This window comes from Myiozetetes cayanensis, unplaced genomic scaffold (assembly GCF_022539395.1).
Source record: "Myiozetetes cayanensis isolate MyiCay16 unplaced genomic scaffold, myiCay2020 scf13, whole genome shotgun sequence".
NCBI lineage: Eukaryota > Metazoa > Chordata > Aves > Passeriformes > Tyrannidae > Myiozetetes > Myiozetetes cayanensis.
The window spans coordinates 13,627,432-13,635,730 of NW_026086937.1; positions in this window are offsets into that span (position 1 = coordinate 13,627,432).

Below are 8,299 nucleotides of genomic sequence, written 5' to 3' on the forward strand. Positions count from 1 at the left end.
ATCTCCCACACAGAGAAGAGGAAGAGGATGTTGGGGCTTGTCCCTGGCTTGGGAGGAAGTGGAGTACACCATGAGAAGGAAGAAGCCCAGCAGAAGCTGGAGGAAACCTTTCTCCCACCTGGATCGAGGCCACCAGAGCAGCTTTGATGGTTCCAGCCTTCTCCTCCCTTTTGAACAGAGCCTTGCAGATTGGGTACCTGATAACACCCCCATCTTCTGCCCAGCCCTTCTGGCCCCCTTTCTGTTTACTTTTCCTCCCAGCAGCCCCACATCTGACAGTGCCGCGCTCGGCCAGAGCGGAAGTGACCAAGCTGTGGGGCTCAGCATGGTGAGGCCTTTGTGTCCTTCAAAGGGGACAAACAAACGGCTGGCGGGCCCCAACCCGGCTGGGGAGATCCTGTGGAAATACCACGGCCAACACCCTCAGGAGCCGCTTCCGCCCTGCTCCAGCCCTTCAGATGCAAAGAAGTGTTTTGCTGCCGTAAGGTAACGTCTGCATTTCTAGCGGGTTATCCCAGAGACATGCCACTGGTTTCTCAGAGCCGCCTCCAACCTCTGAATGAAAGGGCACCTTGTTTGAATAACAGAGGGGCTTTCTTGTGCCACAGCTACCTAAAATACTGCACATCGCTGCCGATGTTTGCTTTTGGAGAATGATGAGGTTAACACACCCTCTGAGCATGTTGTGAGCGTTTGCTTTGGTCAGAAGCTTTATTTTCGCACCCGTCTGTCTCTTGCAAGAAGCTTGCAGGTGAAAATTCCGAGGCTTTATAAAGTCCTGCCTCAGACAGACAAATATTTTTGCAGAGAGCCAGCAGAGCCACAGTATGTTTGTGGAAGGGGGGTAGTGTTTCCTGATGGCTCTGAGTCCTCCTGGCTCCATAACACCAATCCACCAGCCTCAGCCACCCTGCATTGACCCCCATAACACCTGGGTCAGGCATGGGGAGCAGTCCCACTCACTGGAGGAAAGCCTTCAGCCCTTTGTGAGACTTCAGCTGTCCCCAAGTGATGCTGCCTCCCACTGCAGGTGGGAAAGCATCTGGAGTGCAGCTCAAAAGGAACCAAGAAAAACACCTCCCTTCCCTTCCTGTCATCTCCACTGGTGGCAGGTCCACACCAGGGTGCCAGGCAAGCATTCCACCCGCTGCCTGCTCACTCTTGCTTTGGCAGGGGAGGAGGCAAAGAGGTGGGAGGGGATGGACATGCCCAGAGAGGTGTGAGCACACACATGGGTGCTCATGTACGCATGGATAGGGGCGTACGTGTGGACATATATATGGTGTGCCCAAACTTGACATTTAGATGTGTGGGTACGTGTGGTTTTGTCCATCCTGGCTATGAGCACAGCACCTTATGGCACCCTACAAGGTGCAGGGAGATGAGGTAGAGGGTGACAGAGGTCCAGAATCACCAGCTCTTGCTGACAGCAAAGCAATACTCAGCCCTGACCAAGCCCCTCTCCTCGGTGTCACTTCTTCCCCCACATCCCTTCTGAGGGATAAAGCAAAGGGACAAGGCATTTCACGCCCAGACTCCAATCATGAACAAGATAAGGGAGGGCTGGGGCAGTTCTAGGAGAAGTGCACATTGCCCTGGGCCCCTTTGCCCTTTTTGCATCATGGAGCAATAAATAAAACCACCACATTCACACCTGCCATAAAAGCCACTGGGACATGCACAGGCAAAGAAAGGTGCTTTTTCAAGACAGGGGTAATCATACCCAACAAACCCCACAAAGGCATGCGGCTGAGGAGGGAGCTGGGATGGGTGCCTGCACCAGCACAGCGGGCTCAGCAGCCCCCGGGGTAGTTCTCATGGACATACTGAGGCAAGCAGAGCTAAAGGACGGTCTGGTGCTGTAAACAGTTCCCTGTTGACCATTCCTTTATGGACCAGAGATGATTAACAGTCAGGAGTTAAAAACAAATTTAAAAACAGACTGCTCTTCACTGGGGAAGCAGAGAGGAGAGCAGGGGAAGTTCTTTCAGTTGGTTTGACCAGGGAGTTTTTTCAGCTGCAGCAAAGACTTTGACTTTCAGGCCACATCGAGACAAAAATACAATCTGACATATTTTTTTTCCCCTAGGGTAAAGTTAGCTTTTCCCACCAAGCAGGGGCCTGCCCTGCTGTGTGTGCATCCCAAAGGATGCCTGCCAAAAGAGGGGGTGATGAACAAGGCTGTACCTCCACATAGCCCATCGTGGACCTTTGCCTTTGACACCCTGTCCCTTGGAAGGTCACGTGGGGGGATGGTGCCTGCCTCGGACAGGAGGCTGTTGCAGGGCAGACCAGTGGGGATGGGAAGGTCAGCAATTTGGCTGAGGCACAGGGCTGCTTATCTCTTGTTTCCAAGAGCTGGAGAGTCATAGTCCTCCAAGCACACATGCCCTGGGAGATTTGCCCTTGAGGGACTGGCCTGCTTCACATGTCCCAGGGAAAACCATACCAGACTCACATTTATATCAGCCTGCTGCCTGCCATTGCCAGAGGCAGGGGTGGCTGCAAACTGCAGCCCATGGGTTTCTGCTCAGCCTCTGAGCTGAACCCCACAACAGCAGAAGGAAAAGGCATGAGCCCCCCAGAGCACCCGAGTGCCAAAAGCATCCCAAGCTGGCTGCCGTAGCCAGATCGAGCTCCCCTGGTTTGAGCACCACATCTCACCCTCTGCTCCATAAATAAACCTACAAGGCCCCTGGCACCGCCTGGGTCCCCATGGCACAAAGCTGGCACACAGGCAGCCGGGGGCAGGTGTCCCAGAGTGCAGAGAAGGGGCAATTAGCAGGTAGGGAGAAAGCTCCTGCTCTCCCTGCTCAACCCTGCTGTGCTAATCCCACCCCAATTAAAGCCCTCCCTTTGCTTTCAGATATTGCTGCGAGAGATTAATCTGCCCTAAAAAAAAGGCATTTCCAGCAGGCCAACAAGACAAAGCCAAATCTCAGTTTGCAAAGACTTCGGCACCTGCCTGGGAGTGTTTAATTACCCTGACAATGGCATCAAGAGCAGAAGGGCCATGAGAGCCCTGCAATCACAAATCCATAAAGGAGACACCGGCTTTGCCTGCTGCTCCCACACGCCTGGGGCCAGTTCCTGCAGGCTGCAGCTACTTCCCAAGAGCAGAACCATCATCCAGCCCTCTTAGGGATACTTTTCTTCCCCACAGAGCCTGCAATGCTGCACAGGGTACTGGCTTCTTTATGTTGTAGTTTTCCTTTGCCCTTTGGGCTGCTCTTTTGCCAATAAATGCACTGTATAAAAACACAAAGCAGTGGACAGTTCTAATCTCCTGAGTCAACATGTACTCTTATCGCAGAGGGTGGTTCCCACTGAGCAGGCTCAGGTTGTCCTTTATCCAAAAGCAGCAGTGTGTGCACACACTGCAGAGCAAATCAGAGGTAAAACTTTCCCGGACTTTCCAGACTCTTCTGGGAGCCCAGAAGGAAGCAGACAGGGACTCTTGCAGGACTAGATCCTGCTAGAGACATACAGCAAGTACCGCAGGACCCCGTCAGGCAGGTACATGTCCCGCATACCAAACAGATCCCTCCCACCATATCTTTACGTCTTTTCATGGCTCCGTCCGGGCGTTGTGCCTTTTCCAAGGCTGTTAAGTAAAAGTCACTTTCCTTCTGGCCACATATGCTTCTTGACTGAAACGCTACAAATTGTAGATGGTATGTCTGGCTTTCTAGGATTCAAAACAACTGGGAGGGAAAAACCCCAACAGTCCCCAGCTGTGGTGACTTCTAATTCAAGTCCTTATAAAGGAAGTGCACACTAAGCACTTTGCAAATGGAATGCCTATCTGGAGGTGTAGTGAAGGAGCAGAAAGGGGGACTGTGCTGCACTCCCAACAAAGCAGGACCAAGGGAATTCATGAGAAACCCATGATCTAGAGGTAGAGACCCTCAGGACTGTGCCCCAGCTCTTGTGTCAGTTGCACTTTTGCTGCTTTTTTTTCCCCTTTCCACTTCCCACCACTCAAACCCTCTTCCCCTTGTGCCGACACAATGTCGGGGCCAGGTCCATGGGTAGCTGTCAAACACATGGGCTTTTTCTGCAGCGCAGAGACGGACCTTTGATGTGCCCCAGGGCGGCCACGCTGTGTCCCCTTGCTTTTCAAAGGCTAGTCCTTGGTTATTGTACTCACATCCTGAGCTTATTTGTACACTTGTCGGAGGCCCCTGGCCCCCCTGCCGCAGCCACAGCCGCCCTGACCACCAGATAAAAGCAGCCAGGCTCACCAGGCAGAGTTTGCTATCGGAGCAGGGACAAACGGCACAGTCCCGCGGTGCAGACAAGATAGCAGGAGCTCTGCTGGGCTGACCTCGCACTGTTAAAGGCTCCAGGTCAACGACAGTCCCTGCTGAATCTCCACTGGCCACAGCTGCCCACCGCAGGGCTGCTGGGACACTTCGTCTGTTGGCAGGACTGGTATCAATCCCATGCACACCAAGGAATGTCCTCATGCTTCTGCTCTCCCCCTCAGCTGCACCTGGGGAGGGTCAGCATCTTGCCAAGAGATGTAACTGCCAAGTGGGAAGCAATGCTAAAGCCTTGCTCTTCGCTCTTTGCCTCATCTTCCTGTGTCCTCTGGGCAGGTCTAAAGCCAGGTAACAGTCCACCCTCCTCCCTGTAAGCAGGGTGGGGTCATGCAAGGAGTACAGAGGGGTCCCCAGGACTTTGGGGGTTAAAATCCCAGTGAAACCCAGTCTTTACAAGCTAGGAAGCCTCATTAAAAGAGTAGCAAAATGAGCATCACCACATTCACGTCCCTTGTTGTGTGATGGGAAAGATGGCGAGATGAGCCTCCTGGTTGCAAGGAGGCAAAAAAAATTGTCTTTGGTCTTTGAAGAGGAGGTCCAGCTCTTGCTGCAGGTGCCTTCCAAGTCTGCACCTTCACAGGAACACGAGCCTGCACTACCCTTGGCCTCCCCCCCATCTCTCCTCCAGGTGCTCAGCGCTTTCTGTTTCCTCTCCAGCTAACAGGAGGGAGCACCAGGCCAGCTGTGGACAATGAGGACAGCCAGGCCAGACCCAGGTGCTTCCCCAGGAAGGACGCAAAGACAGATATTTGAAGGGATGACAGCACTGCTTCAGCTCTCAGCATTACCTGCTGTGTTTCCACACTGTCAAGTGCCTTTTTCCTTGCCTCCTCCACAGCCTCTTTGTTAAAGAAGAAGAAGCAGCATATCCTCTTCCACATGCCAGTGACTGTCACAATTGAGAAATACATCAGCAAAGGCCAAAAACACATGGTCTTCTGGAGGATGGGGATATTTGTGGCATTGTGAAATTCTTGGATGTCGAACTGTTGGCTTGGGGAGACAGAGGCAGAGAGGGCAGGCTATCCTGGGAGCCAGGCTTGCCAGCCTTAATCTGGAGGAGAGGGGTTGCAGCATGACTGACGCTGCAAAAACCTAGATTTCACACATCCCTTCTGGGACATATAATAGCTCATTGCACTCTGGTGCAACACACGAATAGAGAGCACAGACAGTGTATCCCTCAAATCTGCTCACAGCAAGGCAGGAGCTGGCACTTTTCTGAGTGGCTGGGGTCCAGAGGAAGCAATTGACAAGATCAAAGTCTTTCTTTTGTCCCCAGATGCCTGTTGCCTGTCTGGTCCTGCACCCTGGGGTGCCTGGAATGCCCCACAGCCCCTGTTGGGCAGAGTGTACAGCCCATGGGAGCCCTGTAAATACCTCTCACCCTGTGGGCCACTGCATATCCCGCAACCCTTGGCCTCAGCCCAACAGCACATCCAACTTAACACCACACTCCAGCACTTGATTCTTAGCTTTTCCACCCCTCCTAGACTGAAGAGCTGTGTTAGTCAAAGCATTTCTTGCCATAAAAATATATGTCACCTCCCACCACCATTTTTGATAAGCTGCTCACAAAGCAGCTATTAACTGCTTTTTAGCTGCCTTAATGTGGGTGGGACAACTGGTCACACGAGGGTCAGCCATGCTGCAAAACTGAAGTGAAACTGTATGTTCCTTCCCATATTTTGATCTCATGTTTCAGCACTAATCCCATAGGAAGGACACTGTCACATCATGGGGTAGTGCATAAAAGAATGCAGAGTCATTTGAGTCGAGTCAGGGGACTCACAAGACTCCCAGGAGTTCAGAGGAAACAGGGACAAACTTCTCCTAAAATAACCGAGCCAAGACACAATGAAGAGGAACAGCCTGATGCTGGGATGACAGATCAGAAGTCAGCAGTCACTGATCCTACATCCTCTTTCCTCCTCAACCATTTCCCAACTCTGGCTACCTCTGCTCCTTGCAAAGATTTTTGGTTGAGCTGGGCAGCCTGAGCACCTGGGCTCAGCATCACAGCAGAACAGGCCCCACTGTGTGAACTACACAGGTACCAGGCCTGAGGGAGGTGGCATCAGCCACCAAGTGTCAGTAGCCAGCTGACACTCACTCCTGCAAGGTGAAGGATGCTCCACTGCTCACGGGTACCCTGTTGCCTTTGAAGAACCCTCATTTTAATGTATTTCACTGCCAACACCAGCCGGGGTGCAAGAATATCTGAGTTTCTAAAATGTCAGCTTTCTTATCTTTTTCCTGGCAGGTGTAGAAATGGGGAACCGACTACTGAGCACAAGTGTATTGCGAGAGGGAACAGAAAACACCTGCAGCAAGCATTTGCCAGGGCAGGTCAGAGCTGGTGTAGTGTGGAACACAGCATCTCCACTGCTACCTGGCAGGGCAGCCTAACAGACAGATGCAACAGAAAGGAATAAATCAAACTGCTGTTGTTTTCCTTATGTGTATTGCAGCATTACTCCAGGGAATGTTCCTCCTCCAGCAGGACCTCGGTGTGGAATCGCTGCTCTGCTCAGCAGTGCTGGTGGGTGGTGACTGCAGCCTTGGCACAGTGTGCCCAGCCAGCGTGCACCAGTAAAGGTGCTACCAGAAGGTGAGGGCTTGGAGGGGGAAGCCTAGGAGGAACATAAAAAACTGAGCAGAGTTGGAACGGTTTTCCACAGGTTACGCTTTCCTGAGCAGCAGGCCACATTAGACCATTGCACTGAGAAACTACCAGAGGATCCATCTTATAGGACTGATCTAAACTCTTTCTGAACCCTCTTACTCCTTGGGCTTCCACTGAGGCACCCACCAGCAGCACGTCCCACAGGGTAGTCACATGCCGAGTGACAACAGTTTTCCCCTCTATGGCTGGCATCATCACACTGGTGAAGGATGGAGCTGGAGAAGACAAAGCCTGGGCACTGGAGCCTGGCTCAAACCTCCTCTGGTAAGCAGAGCTGACAGGTCCACCAGCATGTCTTGCCTGAGAGATGCTTTAGAGGCTTGTCTCTAGACAGCTGCATAGAATTTCAGATCTAGTTAATCCCCCCTTTATCAGCGCAGGAATGTATTGCTTTTCACAAAACATAATCCTCTTTGCAATCATGTGTTCTGCAAAACTACAAACTTTCTGCTCCCGTCCTTCTTTCCCCAGAGAGGATTTGAGGCAACAATCCAGGCCTACTGATTTATTTTTTTAATGAGCAAGGGACAAATGAGCACAGCACTGCTGAACATGTGCGCACGCAGACCTTGAAGCACTCCCTGTTCCTAGCATGTTTTTGAGGGATGCCCTGAGCAGAAGGACAGAGGCTGGGAGCAGTGATCTCTCATGATGGGCCACAGGCAGCCCATGGCTGACATGGGCTGTCCATGCTGCTTCTTGTGTTTGTGCAGTACAGGGGCTAGAACTCATAACGCCTGTCACGCTTCCCATAATAATAACGGCCAGTCTTCGTGAGCAAAGATCCGAGGAAGGTCTTTACACCTTCCAGCCTGCGCATTGGATTTTTTAGGTGAGACACAGCGTGCGCAGAACTGAGCCTACCCTTTAATCCTGAGGTTCATCTGCCAGGGCCAAGCGAGCTTGGACGGTGGCAGCGAGGTCCTCAGGACGTAGATAGATTACCTTACAGGGCTAAGGAGCTCCATCGGTCCGGGAAGTATCCCTGATTGTGAATCGAACCCGGGCCGTGGCGGTGACAGCGCCGCGTCCTTAACCACTAGACCACCAGGGGCTCCCCACGTTTCCCATAGTGCAAATAAAATAGCAATCTGCCTAGCCCAGTACAAAGGAAAGGCACCCTGGGTGTCTCTGCTCATTCAGACCTAAAAAGGCAGCCCTGAGCATGCATGACTTGCTGGGACCTGAAGATGCTCAGAGCTTCCCATGCCAGAGCAAGTCCTGTGTCTGGTTTGCACCACCCAGGGGTAGAAAATATTTTTCCTGCCCTCATCCCTCAAAATGCTGA